The sequence below is a fragment of the Mus musculus genome, chromosome 13 (assembly GCF_000001635.26).
Source record: "Mus musculus strain C57BL/6J chromosome 13, GRCm38.p6 C57BL/6J".
Classification (NCBI taxonomy): Eukaryota; Metazoa; Chordata; class Mammalia; order Rodentia; family Muridae; genus Mus; species Mus musculus.
The window spans coordinates 94,740,332-94,763,945 of NC_000079.6; the positions used below are offsets into that span (position 1 = coordinate 94,740,332).

The 23,614-nt window shown below is 41.1% G+C and overlaps 1 pseudogene; it reads right to left on the reverse strand.

Moving 5' to 3' along the window:
• Nucleotides 1-13,870: 13,870 nt before the first annotated feature.
• Nucleotides 13,871-14,262, reverse strand: Gm46389 (annotated as a pseudogene).
• Nucleotides 14,263-23,614: the final 9,352 nt, after the last annotated feature.

The window sequence follows — 23,614 nt, forward strand, 5'->3', positions numbered from 1 at the left end:
ACTAAAGTGGTGGCTGCTGCCCTATCATCCCCGGTAGAGGCTGCAAGAAATTTTCATAACAATTTTCATGTGACGGCTGAAACATTACGCAGTCGTTTCTCCTTGACAAGAAAAGAAGCCCGTGACATTGTTACTCAATGTCAAAGCTGCTGTGAGTTCTTGCCAGTTCCTCATGTGGGAATTAACCCACGCGGTATTCGACCTCTACAGGTCTGGCAAATGGATGTTACACATGTTTCTTCCTTTGGAAAACTTCAATATCTCCATGTGTCCATTGACACATGTTCTGGCATCATGTTTGCTTCTCCGTTAACCGGAGAAAAAGCCTCACATGTGATTCAACATTGTCTTGAGGCATGGAGTGCTTGGGGGAAACCCAGACTCCTTAAGACTGATAATGGACCAGCTTATACGTCTCAAAAATTTCAGCAGTTCTGCCGTCAGATGGACGTAACCCACCTGACTGGACTTCCATACAACCCTCAAGGACAGGGTATTGTTGAGCGTGCGCATCGCACCCTCAAAGCCTATCTTATAAAACAAAAGAGGGGAATTGAAGAGATTTTACCCCGAGCACCAAGAGTGTCTGTGTCTATGGCACTCTTTACACTCAATTTTTTAAATATTGATGCTCATGGCCATACTGCGGCTGAACGTCATTGTACAGAGCCAGATAGGCCCAATGAGATGGTTAAATGGAAAAATGTCCTTGATAATAAATGGTATGGCCCGGATCCTATTTTGATAAGATCCAGGGGAGCGGTCTGTGTTTTCCCACAGAATGAAGACAACCCATTTTGGATACCAGAAAGACTCACCCGAAAAATCCAGACTGACCAAGGGAATACTGATGTCCCTCGTCTTGGTGATGTCCAGGGCGTCAATAATAAAGAGAGAGCAGCGTTGGGGGATAATGTCGATATTTCCACTCCCAATGACGGTGATGTATAATGCTCAAGTATTCTCCTGCTTTTTTACCACTAACTAGGAACTGGGTTTGGCCTTAATTCAGACAGCCTTGGCTCTGTCTGGACAGGTCCAGACGACTGACACCATTAACACTTTGTCAGCCTCAGTGACTACAGTCATAGATGAACAGGCCTCAGCTAATGTCAAGATACAGAGAGGTCTCATGCTGGTTAATCAACTCATAGATCTTGTCCAGAAACAACTAGATGTATTATGACAAATAACTCAGCAGGGATGTGAACAAAAGTTTCCGGGATTGTGTGTTACTTCCATTCAGTATGTTAAATTTACTAGGGCAGCTAATTTGTCAAAAAGTCTTTTTCAGTATATGTTACAGAATTGGATGGCTGAATTTGAACAGATCCCTTCGGGAATTGAGACTTCAGGTCAATTCCACGCGCTTGGACCTGTCGCTGACCAAAGGATTACCCAATTGGATCTCCTCAGCATTTTCCTTCTTTAAAAAATGGGTGGGATTAATATTATTTGGAGATACACTTTGCTGTGGATTAGTGTTGCTTCTTTGATTGGTCTGTAAGCTTAAGGCCCAAACTAGGAGAGACAAGGTGGTTATTGCCCAGGCGCTTGCAGGACTAGAACATGGAGCTTCCCCTGATATATCTATGCTTAGGCAATAGGTCGCTGGCCACTCAGCTCTTATATCCCATGAGGCTAGTCTCATTGCACGGGATAGAGTGAGTGTGCTTCAGCAGCCCGAGAGAGTTGCACGGCTAAGCACTGCAGTAGAAAGGCTCTGCGGCATATATGAGCCTATTCTAGGGAGACATGTCATCTTTCAAGAAGGTTGAGTGTCCAAGTGTCCTTCTCTCCAGGCAAAACGACACGGGAGCAGGTCAGGGTTGCTCTGGGTAAAAGCCTGTGAGCCTAAGAGCTAATCCTGTACATGGCTCCTTTACCTACACACTGGGGATTTGACCTCTATCTCCACTCTCATTAATATGGGTGGCCTATTTGCTCTTATTAAAAGGAAAGGGGGAGATGTTGGGAGCCGCGCCCACATTCGCCGTTACAAGATGGCGCTGACAGCTGTGTTCTAAGTGGTAAAATCTGCGCATGTGCCGAGGGTGGTTCTCCACTCCATGTGCTCTGCCTTCCCCGTGACGTCAACTCGGCCGATGGGCTGCAGCCAATCAGGGAGTGACACGTCCTAGGCGAAGGATAATTCTCCTTAATAGGGACGGGGTTTCGTTTTCTCTCTCTCTTGCTTCTTACACTCTTGCTCCTGAAGATGTAAGCAATAAAGTTTTGCCGCAGAAGATTCTGGTTTGCTGTGTTCTTCCTGGCCGGGCGTGAGAACGCGTTTAATAACACACCACTCCTGCTGCCACCCTCCCAGAGTGATACATTGGTGACAATCGGGAACCTACACTGGAACATCTTTAGCATCCTCACTTTTTTTTTTCTAAAATTAATTCTCTTAATTGTTTGAGATTGTAACATAATTACCTTTCTTCCTCCCCTTCCCTCCCTCCAAGCCCTCTTCCTTGTTGTCTTTCAAATTCATGTCTTCTTCTTTTCATTAATGGTTGTTAAACATATATGCTTCTAGACATAACCTACTAAGTCTGTATAATGTTACCACTGATGGTATATTGTATACTTCTGGTAGTTCTTTTATGAGGATTCAATTTCCTACACTAAATACACAATGCTTAACATTATTGGTAATAGATTTTATTTTATGTATTTTTGTCCTGGCTAATCTAAAGAAAATGTATGTGTATGTATATGTGTATGTGTATGTGTATATGTATACGTATATGATGTATATGAGTATGTGTATATGTATATGATGTATATGTGTATGTGTATATGATGTATATGTATATGTGTATGTGTATGTGTATGTGTATGTGTATGTGTATATGTATATGTACTGTTAACATGGGTTACAGAAATCATAATAGGATGGATTTGGTTCAGAAATAGATTTCCCTATTATTTTCTAATCTACACCCTTCAACATGCTAGTTGAATCCTTCAAACACTCCCATCTTGTTCTATTAATTATGGAAGCCAAGAGCTCACTGTCACTAATTCAATTCAAAGAATTTTGGCTCTTGTTTGAGAGCCAACAGAAGAGATTTCCTCTACCTCTGTACCTTTGCTTCTATCGATGATTTCTTTCCTACTACACTCTGTCAACTTGACATGGCCTAGAGTCACCAGAGAAGGGATTGTTCAGATCAGAGTGGCCTGTGGCCATTTGTGGGGAGCACGGCTTGTCTTGGTCGTTAACTGAAGTGGGAGAGTAGCACCATCAGTCCCAGGGCATGAGGCTTGAGGATGTAAGTTCGCTAAAACTGACAGTGAGCCAGCCAGAGAGCTGCGTTTCCCTATGGTTTCTGTTTCAGGATCCTACTTGAGTTCATGACCTCACTTCCCCCAGTCATAGACTGTGACCTGGAAATGTAAGCTGAAAGAAACCCGTTCCTTCTCTAAGTTGTTCTTGCTCCTCGTGATTGTCACTACAACATGGTGAAATCAGACCACTCCCTTCCATTCTAAGGTCTTTTCTCTTAGGTCCATCCACTATGTCTGAGATGCCCTTCCTCTGGCTCTTCCCATCTTTGGGTCTTTTGTGTTCCTCAGGTTCAAGGTCGTGTGCAATCTTCCAAAATAGCATGAACCCTCACAATTGTTTTCTAGGATAGTTCTATTTTAAACAGAAGGATTATTTAAGGAAAGGGAGACAATTGTGAGGAGCGGGTGTGGCAGCAGTCCCAAAGGCGCCAGGGACTGCAGCTAAGTCGTATGACTTGCACCTGACTTCCTCATATAAGCCACAAACATCTTGAGAGCTGCGCAGGTGTACCAGGATACCGGTGAATCCATTTTGATGGAGATATGCCCCTGCTGCCCTGATTAGCTGAAGCTGTGTGCCTGGTGAGGTGGCGTGGCCTGCTGCGTGTGGATGGGAACTGAGAGTATAAAAGAGTGAGAGGCCCAGGGTTCGGGGGAGATATAAACAAGGGAGATATAAACAGGGGAGATATAAACAGGGGAGATATAAACAAGGGAGATATAAACAAGAGAGATATAAACAAGGGAGATATAAACAAGGGAGATATAAAGAAGAAGAAACAGGACTGAATAAACGTGTGCAGAAGGATGCTGTAGCAGCGTCGTTCTTCCTGGCCAGTTGGGCACGCGCAAGAGACAATTTATAAAGTAGAGAACACTCAGATCAGGGAATTAGACCAGAAAGCAAGAAAGTTTGAAATCTTGCTGGCATATGCAATAGTGTCTGGGTTTGGTGGCTGATTATGGAATGGACCCCTGGGTGGGGTAGTCTCTGGATAGTCCATCCTTTCGTCTTAGCTCCAAACTTTGTCTCTGTAACTCCTTTCATGGGTATTTTGTTTTCTATTCTAAGGAGGAACGAAGTATCCACCTATTGGTCTTCCTCTTCTTGATTTTCTTGTGTTTTGCAAATTGTATCTTGGGTGTTCTATGTTTCTGGGCTAATATCCACTTATCAGTGAGTGCATATCTAATGACTTCTTCTGTGATTGGGTTACCTCACTAAGGATGATATCCTCCAGATACATCCATTTGTCCAAGAATTTCATAAATCCATTGTTTTTAATAGCTGAGTAGTACTCCATTGTGTAAATTTACCAAGGAGCTGAAGGGGTCTGCAACCCTATAGGTGGAACAACAATATGAACTAACCAGTACCCCCAGAGCTCGTGTCTCTAGCTGCATATGTAGCAGAAGATGGTCTAGTCAGCCATCACTGGGAAGAGAGGCCCCTTGGTCTTGCAAACTGCAGTACAGGGAAATGCCAGGGCCAAGTAGTGGGAGCGGGTGGGTAGTGGAGCAGGGTGTGGGGAGGGTATAGGGAACTTCCGGGATAGCATTTGAAATTTGAAATGTATATAAAGAAAATATCTAATAAAAAAAAAGAAAGAAAGTTAAAAAACTCAGTGGTGCCAGGCTGTGAAAGTTGCTGTTTCCTAAGGTCAATTGTATAACACCCTCCTTCTGCTTTGTGCCTGTGTGTTTCCCCAGGTGGCTGTGTAGTGGAACTTCTTGTCTTTTCTTTGTCATTGGTTTCTTTCATATGTTAATCTGTATCCCCCTTCCTATCCTTCCGTCACAGGAGACACACAAAGGGAGTGACTATCAGGAGCCTGTGCTTTGGGCTCTACCATGGAACATCAGCTTCCATGGATCTTAGACATCACAGGCCACAGACAGGGAGCACACACACATCCATGAAGCAGGCTGATGAAGAATAATGAGAATCATTCTTGATGATTAACAAAAAAAAAAAAAAAAAAAAAAAAACAAGAAGAAAAAGAATCCTATCTGCTGTTTACCCTGCCCACCACCCCCGGAAATTAAACTCATATGAAACTTGGGATGGGTTTCTAAGAACTAGGACAAAATGAGGGACACAAGAATGAGAAAAGTTAGAAGCCACACACAATGAAATATATCATCTACACATTTCAAGAGGAAAAGAAGTCGCTGCATTTCATAAATATGAAGACAGAAGAAGGAGAGGGGGAGAGAATAAGACTGAGTTGGGTCAAAATCAGAATGCAGTGGTCAAAGAGTGGGCAGCACAGGAAGAGCCAGGGTGACAGATTTCTCAGGCAGTGTCACCAACTGCAGGAAAGGAAAGTGGAACAATTTCTCTGCACTGCAATTTGGAAAATGAGAGCCTTGAAAATATTAATATCCATTTGGTTTCTGAGAAAACAGCTTAATGAAAATAGGCCATTAATGATAATGTTCTACCTACCAGAAAATCACGTACCAGATTATTTTGGTTATTGTTCTATTATGCTATAGACCTCAATTATAGAGCACACACAAATGCTTGCACTTATCTTAAAAAGTGATAATGACACACACACATCTATGTAGACACAACAACGATACGGCTCTTGGTATCTCTGACGTAGTTTCATGTCTCTGTTCCTGATCAGCAGTGACAACTGTTCTAACTTTTAAGCAATCACTTCTTGATCTTTTCTTTGTAAGCTTGTTACCTATGTTCTCCATGACAGAACATTTAATTCTTTATGCTTTAGAATGGAATACAAATGTACCCACACTGGATTTGTGCATAGCTTTCTCCTTTTGCATTACACTAAATCTCCAAGACTCTTCACTGTGACGAGCGTGGCTCCAGAGCACTCATTTCTAGGGCAGCTCTCTATTCTAGGATGAATATTTGATTCCATCTTTTTTTATATTATGAACAATGATGCCAGAGCATGCTGGTTACATCTTCTGCAATAAGAATTTTACACGCGTATAATCAAAGAAGTGCTATAAGATTTCTATATCAGCCTATGTTTAGCTTTGTGTAGCAATCCTGAACCATTTCCAAAGTGATTTGAATAGTTCTCCAGTTGGTACATGAGGAGTTCAGACAGCCCCCCTTCATCAAGGCTTAAAGTCATGAGACATTTCAGCTTTGCCGATCAAGGGTGCAGAGTTGTATCTCACTGTGGTTTTAAAACAGTAGCAGTTTTATTGAAATGGCATTCACCCTTCAACTAATTTATGTATGTAAAGTATATAATTAAACAATTTTCAGAATATTTACAGTTGGACAAGTGTCACCAGACTCCCATCACCTTTGAGGACGGTCACTTATTTACTAGCAGTTGTTTCTTGTGTCTCCCTGCACTGAAAAACCATCAGTCCACTTCCTGTCTCTCTGAATTGCCTGTATAGACAAGATAGGTGGAATTAAATTAGTGTGACTTTTGTGACTTCTTTTCACTTCATACATTGTTCTCAAGAGTAAGGTTGTAGAATTTATCAGCACTTCATTTTTTTTATTATCAAATAATATTCTATTGTATGGATATTCTCTATTTCATGAACAGGTGGGTTATCTTCAATTGGTGAACATTTGAGCTGCTTTAACTTTTCAGCCGTCGTGAATATTTATATATTACAGTATTTCATCGAGATGTTTGTAACATAGTTTTACTGTGTTAGAATATGAATTCTATATGTACATATTTTTATTTATTTTATATATATACATATATTTACATATATATGGGTAAATTTTCTTGATGGTATAGTACTTCCATGTTTGTCCTTTTTAAAGTAGCTATGCAATACTATAATCCTGTTGCAATCTATATGCATGTATATATATATATTTCAAGGCTTTGATTTCTCTACATCCATGTCAATATTTGTTAATGTCTGTGTATTAGTCAGGTCTCTCTAGAGTCACAGAACTTATGGAATGCCTTTATATATGAAGGGAGTTTATTGTCTTACAGTCTACAGTCCAACTAACCCAACAATGGGAAGCTATGAATGGAAAGTCTAAGAATCTAGTAGTTGCTCAGCCCCACAGGCTAGTTGTTTCAGCTGGTCTTCTGTATAAGCTGGAATCCTGACATAGGTTCCAAAAGATGTGCTGGCAAGTAAGTCGAAGAAGAGAGCGCCTTTCTTCTTCATTGTCCTTATGTAGGTCTCCAGCAGAAGATATAGCCCAGAATAAAGGTGTGTGCTACCATACCCAGATTTGGAGCTTGCTCCGTCCTAGGGTGGCCTAGAACTCAGAGATCTACTTGCTCAGTTTCCTGGGATTGAGGGTGTATACTACTTTGCCTAGGCCTAAGCTTTTCATGGCCACTATGCCTCAAGATCTGGATCAAAAGCTTGCCCTCCTTTTCTGGATTGTAGTTCATCCCAGATGTGGTCAAGTTGACAACCAGGAATAGTCATCACAGACTGTCTTTTACATTTGAACAATTTCAGGCTGGAGAGTTGGCTCACTTGTTGATCTTTCACAGGACCCAGGTTTGGTTCCTAGCACGCATACGATAGCTCACATCCATCTGTAACTCAGGCATGGAGGTGATACAAATGCACACATAAAGACAAAACACCCATACACATAAAATAATAAAATAAGTAAAAATTTTAAAACGTTTAAGCAATCCCCATGAATATGAAATGGTATTTCATTCAATTTTTAGTTTATATTTGTCTGATTCTGAATGAAATTGACATAATTTCATCTATCTTTTGGAAATTTGAGCTTTCTGTAATGAGGTTAAAGTTTTTGGCCCAATTTTGTATTATTTTATACTTTTGTATTGGTACATACTTGTCCATGTATTATGTGAACTGGCCTTTTATTGGTTGTGAAGAGGAAAAACCTTTTGTTTGTGGCTGGTCACTTCATTTATAGTATGTTTTTGTGAGCAGAAGTTCTTACAGTTAGTAATGTATACATTTTCATCATTATTATTTTATGAGCATGGGTGTTTTACCTCCATGAATATGTTGGGAAATCCTGCTGCTACAGTGGAAGTATGACATTACTGGAAAACCTTGAGCTCAGTGCAGCCTCTCCTCAGCTTTCTGCCTTTATGAATTGATCTATTCTAGATAATTCATGTAAGGGGACTCGTATGATAGTTGCCCTTTGTGCCTGGCTTATTTCACTCAGGATATTTTAAAATATGTTTTAGCTGAAATAGAACTTAATTCCCCCCTTCCTTCTTCCCTCTAACCCTTCCCAAGGCCCACCACACTGTCAAATTGATGGTCTCTTTTCTTTGATTATTATTACTACACATGTATATATGTATATGTATATATATATAAATATATATGTATGTGTATATATATACATATATATACACATATACATATATATATATAATGTGTGTGTGTGTGCGCGTGTGCACGAGCAAATATAAAAATATTCCCTGCTGGGTTCATTTCAGTTGTTTGTGTGTATATGATCTCTTGTTATATCATTAAATAACCAAAAAGGGGGAGCATACCTAGGAGAGACTAACTCTCCTTCTCCCAACAGTCATTGGTTGCCTGTAGTTCTTTGTGAGACCTCATAAAATGTCAACCTTCCACATGAACATGTCCATTGGCATTGCTACTGTTTCAGTCTTGTTTATGCAGACATTTCTAGAAGAGATTGTCCCGCAGCAGACTTGCTGGTCTTCTGGCTTTTACAGTTTCTCTTCTCTCTCTTTCACCATAAGAGCTCACAAACTACAGGAAAGCTGGCTAGGTTTTCAGTACTAAGCATTAGTTCCCTTCTCTTGAATGAGTTTAATTATTAATTAACTATTATTAATTAATACTTCTTAAACCCTCTTTTAAAACCCAAACAAACAACAACAAAAAAGTCTCTAACCAAAACAAAAACAGAAATAGAAGGATCACTCCCAAACTTGTTATAATGGTCTGATACCCAAACCAGGGAAAAATACATCAACAATTGTAGGGGCAGTTCTGATGCTAAGGTCTTGTTCCCCAATTGGTTCTTGATCTGTCAGTAAAGAAAGCCACAGGACAATTGCTGAGTGGAAGGAATAGGCGGGACTTCCAGGTCCCTGGAGGAAAAAAGATAGAGCTGGGTGGTGGTGGCACACACCTTTAGTCCCAGCACTTGGGAGGCAGAGGCAGGCAGATTTCTGAGTTCGAGGCCAGCCTGGTCTACAAAGTGAGTTCCAGGACAACCAGGGCTATACAGACAAACCCTGTATCAAAAAACAAAAAAACAAAACAAAACAAAACAACAACAACAAAGATAGACACAAGGGAGGAGAGGAGAGTTTACTATGCTTCTAATGAAGAAAAGTTGACCAGCCATGTGAGGTCTTGAAATGGAGTGGCCACACAATTGGTCAGGGACATTTATCAGGGGGTAGATGGGAGTAACCTCTAAAGTTTAGGGCAGGTGGGAAGTATGGAGATAGGAATATTGCTAAGGGCACACTAAATGTGGGAGTTTAATAATGCCCAGCAATTGTGCTAAGAAGGCAAGATGAAAATGAACAACTGTGTGTGTGTGTGTGTCTTTTATCTGTAAATTTAAGGAAAGCTGGGAGGGGGCTGGTAGTGCAACCTGTTCCCAGGGCTTAGGTGGGGTAGCAAAAGCTGTAAACTACAAACAATTACAGCAACAGCGACAACAACAACAACAAGTGCACAGACCAATTCTCCTGGTGAGCATAGATGCAAAAATCCTCAACAAAATCCTAGCAAACTGAATTGAAGCACATAATGAAAAGATCATCCACCATGACCGAGTAGCCTTTATCCCTGAAATACAGGGTTGGTTCAACATATACTATAGGTCAGTAAATGTAATAAATCATATAAATGGACTTAAAGACCTAAAACACGTGATCATCTCAATAGATGCATAGAAAGCCTTTGACAAAACTCAACATGATTTCATGATAAACATCCTAGAGAATGTGGGACCTGGGGGAATGTACCTCAGTATAATATTTTCAAGGCCTGTCTCTTGCTTTAGTTGGAATTTCATTGAGATCATTGGGAACAAAACTGACATGTTAGGATAGTACCTGTCGCTGGTAGAATGGTTATGCAGCATGATTAATTCCTGGGTGGGATCATCAAACAAAGAAACAAACTAAAAACCTCACATCTTGACAATACTGAGTCTTCCTAGGTTTATAACACAAACCATTACTCCTTTTACTTAGTTCTTTGATTTCTTTTATTAATGTTATATAGTTTCCCTAATAAAAGATCTTGGGTGTATTTTGTTACACTTTACTTATTTCTTTGGTTTGGTGAAGGTACAGGTATAAATTATATTGTGTGTTTAAAACAATATATATACATATATATTGTTTTGTTTTATATATATTGTTTTGTTTATATATATATAATCAGTTTTATATGTGAATATAACTCATTCTGGCTATATTAATCTCTTCATTCTTTCTTACCCTACTCCCACCAGCCCCTCTTCTCCTATCAAGTTCTCATTTACTTTCGTTTCTTTTCTTTTCTTTTTTTAATTTTGTGGACCATTGGGTTTAAACAGGCTTCTCATGTGGTCCTGGCTGTGTAGCTAGCCATTGGAGTATGAGTGACTCAACTGTGGGAAACACCAGTGAAGACTATGGTTTCTTCTCCACCCAGCAGCCTTCCGTGACCATTATCCATCCTAGACATGTCTGGGCCCATGAGGACCTCTCCCATCTATGACTGAATGTTTAGGGATTCAGTCTTGTGCTAACGCTATGCTTGAACTCTCAGCTTCTGTATATTCATAAGTTCCATAACCATGCCATGCTGAGAGACAATATGTCATGGCCCATCTTCCCCATCAGCCACTCTAATAGTCTCACTCTTCCATGTCTCCTGAGCCTTGGAGGGGGTAATATGGGTGTGCCATTTAAGGTCTAGCACTCAATAGTCAATGTTCCCTGCACCTTGTCCAGCCAAGAGTCTCTGCATTAACCTCCATTTGCTGCAGGGAACAACATCAAAGATTAAGGCCCGGGAGGCCCGGGACAGTACTACTTTTATGTTTACAGGTAGAAACATAAATAAGTTAGAAGGCAATTTAGTAACACATCCACTTAGCAAAGGAGAACTTCCATGATGTCTATGGATGCTAAATACTTTTAAAAGCATTTAACATCCTGTTGTATTTCTTCTTAGAACTGTGTTCCATCCCATAGGGCATGTTTAATTGGATTGTTTGTTTTCTTAATTTTTTTTTATTCTTTGTATATTCTAGACACTAATCTGCTAGAAGATGTATAGCTGATGAAGATTCTCTCGAGTTCTGTTGGCTGCCTTATTCCACTGACAATTGCGTTTACTGTATGGAAGCTTTTTTGAGATCCTATTTGACACACTTTAGCCTTATTTTCTGTGCTAGTTGAGTCCTGTTCGGAAAGCTTTTAACTAGACATACATGTGGAACTGTAGTACCTCCTGATTTTTCCCTTAGCACTTTCACGGTATCAAAGCTTATGATGAGGTCCTTGATCCATTTGGAGCTGAGTTTTGGGCAAGAAAGGGCAGTGGGCCATGTGGCTTGGAGATGCTGGCCAATCCCTCGGTGCTTGGAGATGCTGGCCAATCCCTGGGTGCTTGGGAGTCTTCTGGCCTGAGTCACACAGAGACACGAGTGACACGGGAGGCAATCTATCAACTGGAAGTTCTATCTTTCATATACAGGGCCATAGGTTCAAAGTGTCTTCCTGCCAGTAATATATGTTTTTGCTTTTGTTTTTGCTTTTTACATTTTTGTCTCACATCGAGACCTCTGTCTCTGTGTTCCTGTGACTATGCTAGCAGGCACCATGTTTGATAAAGAAGCACTCTTTGGAGAATTAAGTATTGAGAATAGGATTATGGCTCCAGTTCGCACTGAATACTTTTCTAATATAATATGGTTTCATTGCACATGGGCTCAGCAAATCCGAGAGGCAAACACCGATTTTTAGTGGGAAAAGACTTTTCTACCACAACAGCCAGAAATAGAGGCCCACTCACCATCAAGCCAAGGGCAACAGGGAGAGGAGTCCCTGTGAGAATCCAGTGTTGATGGACATCTTGAAACAGACCAAGGATTCGTTTCAATGAGTATTTACAAGTAAAGATGTTTGGACAAAAGTGTATACACTGTGACAAACCAGCTTCCATGGCGAAATGTCTTTATTTTTGTATTTTTATATTATTATTGTATTTTGCTTGTTTTATTTTTTGGTGGGGGAGATTGGAGGGGCAGAGGGCAGATTTGAAGGGATGGGAAGGTGAGTAGGATCGGGGTGCATGGTGTGAAATAGAATCAACAAAAAGAGGACCATCTAGCTCTGTTCCCCTTTGTGCTGTTTTCTAGTTCCCAGCACCATTTATTGAAAAGGCTCTTTGATATAAATATTGGCATCTTTGTACAAAGTTAGGTGTCTTTTGTTGGATGGACTTCTGTCTGGATCCTCTCTTTCATTAATTTCTGTTTTGATCTGAAGTATCTCTTCCCACCTACTGCTCTGAGGTTTTGTTTGTTCTTGCTGTCCGGTGATTAACTTACTTATTTGATTTACCTATGATTTTTTAAAAATATAAAGACTTAGAAATACAGATATTCTTCTTAGGGCTGCCATCGTTGTGTACCATGGATTCTGATACATTACATTTTTATTTAATTCTAATTTTTAAATTTCGTTTTTGATTTCTTCAATGACTCATTTATCAGTCAATAGCAGGTTGCTCAGTCTCCATAAGTTTTGTTGTTGTTGTTGTTTGAGACAAGGCCTTACAGTGTGGCACTGGCTATCCTAGAACTCACTATTTAGACTAGGTTAGTCTCTAACTTATAGAGATCCATTTAGTTCTGCCTCCTAAGTGCTGGAATTAAAGGTGTGTGCCACCCCTCACTCCTCACTCCTCTCAATATCCATAAATTTGTATACTTTCAATAATATCTAACTTTATTACTGTTGGTCAGATAGAATATAAATTGCTATTTCAATTCTCTTATATTTATCAACACTTGCTTTGGGGTTTAATATATTATCTGTTTTGGAGAAAGTTATAACAGTTTAAAATGTGAAATTTTTAGTGTTTTGATGGAACACTCTATAGGTATTTATGAGGTCTACTGATTTTTTTTTAATGCCATTTCTCTGTTGTATGGATGACATACCTATTAGTCAGTATTGGGTATTGAAGTCACAGAATTAATGTGTTGGAGTTAAACTATGACATTACATTTATTATATTTGGTGCTTGTATATTTAGTATATTGGGTGCCCCTGTGTTTGATGCATAAATGTTTAGAGTTGTACCTCTTGATGGATTGCTCTCTTAATTAATATATCGTGGCCTTCATTAGTTCATCCAGTTACTTTTGGTTGGAGGTCTATTTTGACAGATACTAGAATATCAGTGCCTGACTGTACTCTAATTCCATTGCTTAGAGTTCCCTTTCATAGACTTTTCCACTAAAGTGATCTGTCTTTGATAATGAGATGTGTTTCTCAAAGGCAACGAAAGAGTGAATCCTGTTTTCTAATCCAATCTACTAGTCTCTGTCTTTGTTTTTCCCCCACTAAGGCCTTTTATTTACACATATCTTACATCTCTAGAAAACGAACCCGAGGATTTTTCCTCCTGTGTGTTTTTATCTTGCTTCTTTATGGCCCACGATGCCAGCTAAGATCACCAGTACAATGAAAATAACTGATAGGATGGGAGCAGATTATTCTGCTGCTGTTCTGGGTGTCTGAGTTGTATATCAAATATAGGGCTGACCACTCCACACTTGTTCATCCTGCCTGTGAGGTTCACAGTGACTTCCCCAGCTGAATAATCATCCATGATTTCAAATTCACCAGTGTAACCATGTGTCATCATTACAGTTGAGAACTGCATAATGACTTTGTAGCATCTTCAGATGAGGCCTTGAAGATGAGTTCTCTCCTCAAAACTGTGAATACTCTTGAGACCATTGAGAAGAACTGTCATGTGTACCATGGTGATGGTGCAGAAAGATGATGGAAAGTTCACCTATGTCTTTTGATTGAGGAAACTGAGGCCATTAATATTCAGAGTTATCACAGAAAAGTATGTATTCATTTCTGTCATTGGTTGATTTGGGCTGCTTTCTTTTTCCTTGTTTGATTAAGTAGCCTGACACTGCTTATTTTTCTCCTGTGGCCTCTTGGCAGTGTTTTTCTCTTCAATTTAAAGTACTACTTTAAGTATCCACTGTAGAGCTATCTTCATAGTCATGAATTCTTGAGCCTGCTTTTACTATGGAAATTTTTTATTTCTTCTTTAATTATGATAGATAGTTTTGTTGGGTATAATTGTCTGAATTAGTGGTTATTGTTTTTCAGAGGTTCAAATACATCTTCCTACATCATTTGGGCTTTGAAAGTTTGTCCATCATTAGCTGTTATTCTGATTAGACTTGATATGTAATTTGTAACTTTAGTGTTGCAGCTTTCAATACTCTTGCTGCTGCTGTTGTGTTTTGATTAGAAAATGATATGGGAATTTTCTTCTCTTGTATAATAGGTGTTTGTTTTAGTTAGAGTTTCTATTGCTACAACAAAGTACCATGACCAAAAAGCAAGTTGTAAAGGAAAAGGTTTATTTGTCTTACACATCTATATTGCTGGTCATAATTGAAGAAAGTCAGGGAAGGAACCTAGAGGCAGGAGCTGAAACAGACACCATGGAGGGATTTTGCTTATTGGCATGCTCCTCATAGCTTTCCCAACCTGCTTTCTTGTAGAACTCAGGACCACCAGCAAGGGAATGGCACTACTTACAATGGATTTGGCCCTCCCACATCAATCTCTAATTAAGAAAATGTCCTACAACTGGATCTTATGAAGGTATTTTCTCAGTTGGGGTTCCCTCCTTTCAGATGACTCTAGATTGTGTCAAGTGGCATTAACTATCTAGCACTGTGTCCTAAATACCTCTTGTACCTGGATTGGAGTTTTCCCCTCAAGATTCTGGAAATTTTCTTTAGGTTTTATTGAAAATACTTTTTGTTCTTTTGGCATATAATTCCTCTACTTCTGTGCTCATAATTTGCACATTTGGTATTTTCATAGTGTCTAAAGCTTTTGCCTATTCTGTGGATATTTTTATAATCATTATTTCTCAGAGGTTGTACTTGTGGCAGCCCTGGATGCATCCTGAGAAATGGCATCACCAGTGGTGGCTCAGCAAAGCAGGCAGCAGTGTCAGGAGGCCAGCCTAACCTTGTGAGGATGGGGAGGGAAGAGCATCAGAGCATCAGTATATCCTGTTTCCTTCCCTGCTGGACTCCTGGCTTCATAGGTGATGCTGCCTGAATTTTCTAGTTTTGCAATGCATAGCCATGATGAGGATATCAGACTTGAAGGAAGCTAAGATGCTGGGGGTTCAATTTGTGGGAGACTATAATGTTATTAGTCAAATTCTTGCTAGAGAGGGAGGTACTGGGTGAATGTATTGTTGAAGACTTTTGCATCTGGAGTTAGTTTATTCATGAAGGTTTTACTGTATTCCAGGGTTTCTTCACATCATCACCGTTCTTCTTTCAGTGTGGGCTTATCCATCTTTTTTTCTTAGAGGGTGCTTTGCTTCCGCCCACTCCTGGGATTGTCTTTTGTGACAGTTTGCTAAGGTAGGGGAAAAGCTGGCAGGCTAGCTATGTTCTCTCTGGTGTGCTGGCAGAGCTCTGAGTTCCTCAGTCCTGCCTTCCTATACAACGTGACTCTGCAGCAGTCTATATGCCCAACATCTTTGGGGGTGCCATACAGTGTTTGGATACTCCAGGCCTGTGTGAGCCCAAATTCTATCTTACTCTAGGGTTGTCAGTCCTTGTATCTGCCACATGGTGCCTGGGATACTATAGGTTTATGTGTGCTCAAGCCCGGCCTTATCTACAAACAACCAGTTTGCCTTTCCTCTGCATCCTGCTTCTGGTTTCGTGGATCTGTGTTCACCCAAGCCCTTTCATACCACCCCACCCTGGTCTGTTTATATTGTGTTTTAATTTCAAATCCCATTTGCCTATTGCTATTACAGGAAGCAGTTGACTGTATGTATTAGCCTTGTGTGCTGCAACCTTTTTACAACTGTTTGGAAGGTGCAAGAGCTTTATCATCATCATCATCATCACCACCACCACCACCATCATCATCATCATCGTCATCGTCATCGTCATCATCATTCCTTTGGCTTACCACACAATAGTCACATCATCTGAGCTCATGGGTAGTTTTACTTTTTTTCTTGACAATCTATATCATTTCGTCCTTTCCCTTTCTCGTTTCATGGTTTGGATTAGAACTAGTATTGCAATATTGAAAGGCAGTGGTGAGAGAGGATGTCCTTGCCTTGCTCCTGTTCTTAGTGGGAAATCTGTATTTTTAATCACTATCAAGCCTTCCTGGTTTACTGAGAATACTTTTGCCTCAAGTAAATCCCACCTGTAGAAATTAGGTTATTCTTCCTCCCCATGCTCCTAGAAATATGACTCAGACTCAAAATGTATTTACAAATACCTTGGACATATAGCTAGGCTCTTCTCTGACTAGATCATAACTTAAAATAACCCGTTTATTCTAATCCACATTCTGCCATGTGACTGGTTCCCTGTGCTCAATGTGCCTGTCTCCTCACATCTTCCAAGGTGAATTTCTTGTCTGGCACTATCCCAGAATCCTTTCTGCCTCCTGGATGTCCCACCTCCTATTTTCTGCCTGAACCATAGGCGATCAAATTTATCATTGACAGGTGCCACATTCATAGAGACACAAGACATTTTCTCTACACTCACTTGGGAGTAGACAGTTTGTATTTGTTTTTACAAAAGCTATTGGTGTATCGTTTTCTTTCCTTATACTGTCCTTTTCTGGGCTGGACACTTAGGCAACGCTAACTTCACCAGTGTTCTGCTTTGATCCTGTGGATGGGATTTTTAAGTAGTTAATAGAATATGTTATTTGTGTTTGGTATAATTTAGCAATAAACCAACCTAGGTATGGTACTCTGCTGTTGATTCAGTTTCTTTGGTCAATGGGGAATAGGTTTATTTTCAACATCCGACTCTCCTGTATGAACTTTGGCAAAATGTATCTTTCTGTAGACCTCTATTCCATGTCATTCATGCTATCAAAATTTGGGGCATAGAAATGTTCCTTGATAATATTTTTAATTGAAGTGATATAAATAAATTGTAGTGATCTTAAGTTGTCTTTTAAAAGAAAACCTCTATCAAAAGAGGTTTTGTTTTTAAATTTAATTGGATGAGAATAGATGTCCTATGTGTGTGGGGTTTCGTGTGTGTGTGTGTGTGTGTGTGTGTGTGTGTGTGTGTGTGTGTGTGAGAGAGAGAGAGAGAGAGAGGGAGAGAGAGATTGTAAAACTTAAAGATTGACAATGTTTTTTTTGTTTTTTTTCCAAGATATCGCCTACCTTCTTTTTTGAGACAGTCCCTTGGTGAGCCTGAAGCACATTTATTTGGTTAGGCTATATGGCCAATGAGCTCTAGGGATCTATTTGTCCGACTCCACCCAACCAGTGCTGGAGCTAAAGATGTTCGTTGCTCTTGGCTCTTACATGGGAGCTGAGGATGTGATGTGAATCTCCACTTTGTGCTTTCTCCACTGCTGCCATCTCTCAAGCCTCACACCTTTATTTTAATATTGCATCTTCTTGAAGGAGTAGCTTAATTCCATTCTCAACAGTGCAGGACACAAGCATCAGATGCCCTCCCTCCAGAGCTCTGTAGCTTACTCCAGATTCCCAAGTTTTATAAATTTCAATTGCTTTCCTTTGCTCTCCAGTTCTGGAAGTAATGATGTTCTTGACATTGCTACCTTTCATTTGCATATTCATTTCTCACAGAGTCTTGCTATACAGCTCTGGCTGAACCAGAATCACTATGTAGCCCAAGGTGGCCACGAACTTGTGGAAATATTCCTGCCCATCCAGTAAGTCTTGGGATTGCTGGAGTGAGCCACACAGGCTCACAGTCGCTCACTTGAAACATCTTCTCTGCCCCTTCCTTTAGCTACTTAGTAATTTTATTTATGCCTAGACAATAAATTCCCTTTGTTCAAATGACAGTACAGTCCCTATCCTGAATGGTACGGCTGTGTGTATGAGCTAAGACTTTCTTATATTCAATGTGGCAGGAAGATATTTACCCCTGTCTGAGAATATGTGATTGATTTGTAAGAAACAAATGCAGATGAATTCATAGCAAACAATGTGTTCAGTTGGAAAGAAAAGCGAGAGAAACCCATGAGCAGTAGAGCTGCGTGTGTTTGCATCACCATGGGCTCCATACCTAAGCAGCTTGGTCAAGAGCCCGCCTATATTTTTGCTTCTCTCTGAAAGCCAATAAATCCCCAAACACCACCATTACAGTAAAACAAGCTGCAGAGTCCGAGGATGGATTTCCTGGAAGGATGACAGAGGTGTTCTCATGGCACCACGTGCATACTGCAGAACTTGCTGAGAAATCAAATGTCACAGGGTTCCTGCTTTGCCTTGAGGGGAGACTTGGAAAGGTATTCCAGAGAGGAGAGAGCATGGCCGGAAGGGGAGAGAGCTCACTCCAGCAATCCCAAGACTTACTGGATGGGCAGGAACATTTCCACGAGTGTATGTATGTGTATATGTGCATGCTGTTGTTCACTTCTGGGAAGATCCTGGAGCTGCCTGAGGACAGAGGGGAGAAGCCTGAGGGCAGAGGAGAGAAGCCTGAGGGCAGAGGGGAGAAGCCTGAGGGCAGAGGGGAGAAGCCTGAGGGCAGAGGAGAGAAGCCTGAGGACAGAGGGGAGAAGCCTGAGGACAGAGGGGAGAAGCCTGAGGACAAATTTTGAACAGTTTGAAGTCAGGGTTGCCTCTGAGAGAACCTGGATAGAAGGATAGAAAAATTAAGGTACACAGGACCAGAAAGGAGGCTGTTGGTTGAGTCCAGATGAAGCCTCTTGCTAGCTGAGAATCAAGAATTCTAGCACAATTAAGGTTGGCAATGAAGCTTTCTTACGTAGAGACAACCATGAGTCTGGGAATGAATGGAGTAAGAGAACACAGGCTGTTAACTTGAGCTTGGTTGGTAATGAGAAGGATCCCAAAGCCTTCGACCAAGGAGAATGGTGAAAGCCTTCCCTGGGTCAGATTCAGGGAAATGGCAAACCTTCTCCTGGTCCTCACGACCACAGCTTCCTTCTTCCGGATATTTACAACCTGAGGCTACTCCCCTTGCGCCCCAGGCCTCTTCTTCCAGCTGCATACAGTAAACTCACTTCTTCAATTCACAGGCCTGAAACAAACGTGCAGAGGACCCCTGCTGCTGCTGCTGCTGGGTCTCCGTCAGAACACAGAGCCCACCCGATCCCAGCTTTTCTGTGCACGTGTCTGTGTCACTCCTTTCCTCGAACTTATGTGGCCCCAGTCAGGTCTCAACAACAGTCCTTCTATATAAAGACATTTTAGAGAAGAGAGTTAAAATATAAGTTATGCTTACATGCCTGAGTGTGTGTGACCTGCACACATGACCTTACTCTTTTCCCAGAGAGAAACCAGGAGGATCCCTGAGAATTTCACAAACAAGGCCCTGCAAGCTGTTGTTTACACCAACAGCTCCTGACTTCCCTTACAACTCTTATTTTCTGCACTGTTACCTTATTGTGACCTCTGGCATACCTTAGGAACTACCCCATGATCTCATTTAAATTCAGCAAACTTTAAAGAAAATAACTTCCAAACCCAACAAAATCTTTACATATGGCTGCAACAGATCATAAAACATATCTTTAAAGTATTTATTTTAATTTTAAAAGTTTTATTTTATTTTATGTATATAGATATTTTGCCCGCATTTATATCTGTGAACCACATTCATGCCTTTCACCCATAAATGCCCTGGGACTGGAGTTATAAACAGTTGTAAGGTGCTTTTGTGGGTGCTCTTCCAGTCTTCTGGAAGAGCAGTCAGTGCTCTTAATCACTGAGACACTTCTCCAGAACACTTTACTAATTTTTAATTATATGTATGTGTGTGATTGTGTGTGCATGCTGTGTGAGTGAGTGTATGTATGTGTATATGTGCATGCTGTGTGAGTATATGTTTGTATGTGTATGCATGCTATGTGAGTGAATGTATGTACTTGTGTGTCTGTGTGTGCATGCTGTGTGAGTGAATGTATGTATGTGTGTGTCTCTGTGTACATGCTGTGTGAGTAATCTGTATGTGTGTGTGCATGCTGTGTGAGAATATGTATGTGTTTATGCTGTGTGAGTAAATGTGTTCATGCTGTGTGAGTATATGTATGTGTGTGTACATGCTGTGTGAGTATATGTATGTGTGTGTGCATGCTGTGCGAGTATGTGTATGTGTATGTCTGTGTGTACATGCTGTGTGAATGAGAACCTGCAGAGTCTGGAGGTGTCAGACAACCTGGAGATGGATTTACAGGTGGTCACAAGCTACCCAACACGGGTGTTGGGAACAAACTCAAATCTTCTGTAGGAGCAGTACATGCTCTGAACCACTGAGCCAGCCCTCTCCCTGGTCCCTTCATTTGAGGGTATCTTATTCTTTCCTGAGCACCTCTCTAAAAGTCTCTGTGCTTAACTCTGTCTAAAAATCCCTTTTAGTAAACTCAAATTTGACTTACACTGGTTGATCCTGAAATTCCTTCCAGTGTAGAAGTTAAGGATCCTAGTTGACTTAAGAAGCCTCTAAACAGGTGGGTCTCAACCGTCCTGATGCTGTGACCCTTCAGTGCAGTTTCTCGTGTTGTGGTGACACCCAACCGTAAAATTATTTTTGTTGCTACTTGTAATGAAATTTGAACTATAATTTGCTACTGCTGTGAATTGTCATACAAATACCTGTGTTTTCTGATGGTGTTAGATGACCCCTGTGAAAGGGTTGTTGACTCTCAAAGGGGTCTGGACCCACAGGTTGAGAACCACTAAAGCTCTAAACAGACTCCCTCAGGCTGTTGTGTTTGACACCGGTAGGCTGTGTCTACAACCTGTCTCCATCACTGGTGACATTGCCATCATTGCTATTCAGTAAGTTTTTGTAAGTCACTTATGTGGCTTTAAATTGAAGGCACGTGGCATTGTGCAATTACTGATGTGTAAGCGGATGAAGACTGCCAGCGGCTGCCCACTCTCTGCATTTATTTAGAACATCCCCATTTTGAAAGGAAGGCTCAAACAGCCTTAGACTCACTACTTGGTTATCTGCTTAGGTGCAAAGTTGCTTTATTTTTCTGAAATTTAGACTGCTCCTTTATCACAGGAGTAGATTGTGCAGTGCTAACTCAAGAGTTTGTAGAAAGAGTTTTCTCTTCTTGTACTTTGAACTTGGACAAGTTCCACTTATTTTGGGGGAAATTGTCCCCTTCTCCTTCTTCTGGTAGGGAGTGTTCAACATCAATAACAAGTAGAAACAACCTTTTCTACCTCTGTTAACCCTTTGTGACAATTATGGTCATAAGAAACGCAACTCAGCCACCACTTGTGTAGGTCCATGTTCTCTGTCTGGCCTCTGGGGAGGGGAAATGCGGGGAGCTTGTCTGTGTTTATCCCAGGCAGCCACCTTTAGGGAAGCACCGAATTCTTCTGAGGAGTGGGAAATGCAACCTAGGATGTGCCCCCCCCCCAAGCTGAGGTTCCCTGATCCCTGGACACCTGCTGAGGTGCTGCATAGAGACAGGGATGAAGGATGGGGGTCCACAGGCTGCGATGGAGGCCAGGACCGGGCGCTCCCAAACTCCTGGACATCCAGGCGCTGCTGCATGGAGAGGAGTTGGGGACAGAGTTGTGGGCCCAGGGGCTGACAACAGTGACTGGCCTGGGCCTGGGGGAAATGGGAGTTCCAGCTTAGCTCATCGGTGATTGGCCTTAGCTTAGCGGAGGTTGTCTGGAAGGAGACTGTCCTTCTGCAGGAGACTTGGGCTGCATGGTAGTCAAAGTCCTTCTCCGCGCTCCCCACAGTGGTTTTATTTTTTTTTTTAACTTTTTAAGTTTTTTCCTGTTTGGTTTTTCAAGACAGGGTTTCTCTGTGTAGCCCTGGCTGTCCTGGAACTCACTCTGTAGGCCAGGCTGGCCTCAAACTCAGAAATCCGCCTGCCTCTGCCTCCCAAGTGCTGGGATTAAAGGAGTGCACTACCACTGCCTGGCCTTTTTGTTTGTTTGGTTTTTTGTGGGTTTTTTTATTTTTATTTTTATTTTTTCCCACAGTGGTTCTTGATGAAAGAGACAGTCCATACTTATTTATATCATTTATTGATTGTTCTTCATGGAAAATGGGTGCATGCCACCTCCTCAGGGTGGGCCAGAGATTAAATGCCTTCTTCAGGGAGGAATGTCCAGGAAGGGAAGCTTATTGGCTAAGCTCTCAGGGCTTCTTCGGTACCTCATTAGCATGAAGAACTCTGTTTTAGGCTACATGACCATAAGTCACTTATGTGGGATGTGTGGCTCATGTTCTGTCAAGGAGCAGGGGGTGGGGTGGGGTGGGGTGGGGTGGGGCATGCGGGGGACACCTACCGTCTCAGGTGGGAACCTGGGTGCTGGGGTCTCAGACCTGCTCTACCTTACCATGTTTCCTGGCACAGTCCACTGTCCCATATACCTAAACACTCTTTTTCCTCATCACTGGAGTCTAGGTGGCTCAAAAGGCTTTGAGTGATCAAGGAAATTAAGCCTGTTTGTCTTAGCATTAAGACCAGCAGGACATCACTTTAATCTCTGTCTTGCCTCATTCACTCGAGCCTCCCAATTACCTTCCTTTTCTCTTCTTGTTCTAATGGAAACCAGCTCCCAAGACACCAGTGTTTTGACTATAATATGTGATCGACAATTGATGTGTAATGTGTATTTAATATGCCACCTGTAATATTAAGGTGAGATATAAATCAACCAATATCATTATAAGGAATTCATGTTTTATTTACAGTGGTAAAATACTAGCTCTAAGTAGACTGGATGTTATTATACTCTTCAGAATAACAGGACAAGAAGGGAAATTGAGAACCCAAATTGTAATAAATAAATCAAAAGGATAACAATTATTCAAATGCTGCAGTGGAAATCAAGGAATATTAGGAGAAGAAAGAGTACTGAAGTTTAGGGAACAACCTGAGAGCCTTTAATCCCCGCACTCAGCAGACAGAGGCAGGTAGGTGTGTCTCTGAGATTTCAAGGGTAGCCTGGTCTACATAGTAAGACCGTGTCTTTAAAAAGTTTCAAACAAAAACAATCAAGCAAAAATTAAGGTGACAAATAATAAAGTAGATGGCCTAAATCTAGCCATATCAAAACTTAGGTCAAATGTAAATGTTCTGAAATA